At 67.2% G+C, this 878-nt stretch overlaps 1 protein-coding gene across 1 annotated transcript in view; it reads left to right on the top strand.

Annotated features, from left to right (window-relative positions):
• Nucleotides 1-878, top strand: part of SOCS2 (suppressor of cytokine signaling 2) — a 3,349-nt gene that overhangs the window by 217 nt on the left and 2,254 nt on the right.

Raw genomic sequence — 878 nt, forward strand, 5'->3', positions numbered from 1 at the left:
GCGGCGGCCGGCCCCGTGCCCGCAGCCGCTCCGGTAACAGGCGCACCTGCGCCCGGTCCCCGAGCCTGCGGCGGGAGGTCCTGCGCGGGGGAGAAGGGGACGGGGATGGGCTTTGTCGGGAGGTTGCCGCGTGTGTGCCTGCGTATGTTACGATAGAAACCCGGCAGAGCAAACCTATCAGCTGCCAATAAAGTTTAATTTGGAAAAGTTTCTGAGCTCCGCCGCGGAACTTGTGACGGGAGGAGCCACCTCGGCATAGCCCCTCACCTGGCGGCTGCTGCGCACCGGGAGGCAGAGACTCTGCCCGGTTCGCAAGCACCGGCGGGGGTCCCGGTCTTCCCCATGAGCCCCCTCCCCGCCCCCGGCCAGGCGGGCTAGGCTCCGCCTCGCTGGCGTTCGCTGGCTTCGTATCGCTCCCGGCGTGACGGTGGGAGCGCGACAGGCTCTTTTTGTACCTCCCGTTCGCTTCAGCCGAGCGGAAAGATAATATTTTATAATATCAGCATTTAATGGAACGGGAAAAGCACGTTTCCTGCCCCGCGCTAAATATATCGCACGCTCCACCGCGCTGCCCTTCCCGTACCCAAGGGGCCAGCGAGCCCCGGGAGCCGGCGCTGCCCGCGCACCCGCCCCGCAGTCCCCCGGGCACGCCGCTGGCCGGGAGAGGCTCGCTCCCACCCCGGGAGCACGGCCCACGCCGGGATCCCGTTCCTAGAGGTACGCGACTTCGCGTGTGACCTTACTGAAAGGCGTACCGTGCCGTTCCTACCCACCGCAGCGTGCAACCCGGGCAGCGCCGGGTCTGGGACCTGCCCCGCTCCGTGGTTACCCTTCCCCGCTCATACCTTTACGTGCCCGGCTCTCCCCTCCCACCTCCT

This window comes from Aptenodytes forsteri, unplaced genomic scaffold, assembly GCF_000699145.1.
Source record: "Aptenodytes forsteri isolate BGI_AS27 unplaced genomic scaffold, ASM69914v1 Scaffold53, whole genome shotgun sequence".
Lineage (NCBI taxonomy): Eukaryota > Metazoa > Chordata > Aves > Sphenisciformes > Spheniscidae > Aptenodytes > Aptenodytes forsteri.